The sequence below is a fragment of the Thamnophis sirtalis genome, unplaced genomic scaffold (genome assembly GCF_051295495.1).
Source record: "Thamnophis sirtalis isolate CommonGarterSnake01/CBP01778 unplaced genomic scaffold, rThaSir2_p1.2 scaffold_15, whole genome shotgun sequence".
Lineage (NCBI taxonomy): Eukaryota > Metazoa > Chordata > Lepidosauria > Squamata > Natricidae > Thamnophis > Thamnophis sirtalis.
In genome coordinates, this window is record NW_028261395.1 from 8,072,044 (window position 1) to 8,073,099 (window position 1,056).

Consider the following 1,056-nt stretch of genomic DNA (forward strand, 5'->3'; position numbering starts at 1 on the left):
GTACTCTCCGTGCACCTGCGCATAAGCCGCGAAGAGTTCAAATACAGGAAAGGATGGTGGGTGGGCGGGTGGACCCTCTGGAGCACCGTATTGGAACGGTACTGGTGCTCCCGGCAAGCACCGGTACACCTGTACTGGGGTGTATCAGTCATAACCCACCATGCTTCACACCCTGTAGCCATATTTTGTCATCCGCATTCCCAAACTACCATGCATCCTTCTGCAGATACTCTTCCTTTCTCTACTTCCTGATGATTCTCTCTCACTAGCATTTGCCGATTTCTACCTTCTTCCAATTTTACCTTGAGGATTTTCTTTTAAACATTCTCTTTCCTTCTCAGGTTTTTCTTCGTTTGAAAGAGGAATAAAAGAAGATACTGAAATTTCTTTTCAGTGATAATAGGAGTTAAGACCCAGGTAGTACCTGCGAGACCGCCTACTGCCGCATACCACCCAATGGCCGGTGAGATCGCACAGGGTAGGCCTCCTTCAGGTGCCAGGCAATGTCGGCTGGCGGCTCCCCGGAGGAGGGCCTTCTCTGTGGCCGCCCCGACCCTATGGAATGAACTACCCCCAGAGATCCGGACCTTACCCACTCTCGTGGCCTTCCGAAAAGCCGTTAAAACCTGGCTATTCCGGCAGGCCTGGGGCTGTTGACCTCATTACTGAGGTCCAGCCCCGATTAGATTGGGTGTATGGTGATATTTTTAAATTGTTTTCTTGTATTTTTATTGATTACTTTCTTTTGTTTTGTAAGCCGCCTGGAGTCCCCTGGGATTGGGCGGCCTATAAATCCGTTAAATAATAATAAATAATAATAGTAAATTTGCTGAATGATTTCTTAAAAAGCCTTTAAAAACCCTCACCTCACCTAAACTGCACTTCCTCCCTCCCCCCACTCTCATTGGAGCAGAAGGAAAAGCAGTTGAAAAACAAAAGATTTTTCTTTAACTGTTGAGTAAATAAAATGCAGCTTTAGATTGGTTGTCATTTTGAGATATGTACGTGGAGCAAAGTCTAGCTGTGCACAAGGAGGAAAGATATATTTTTATATAT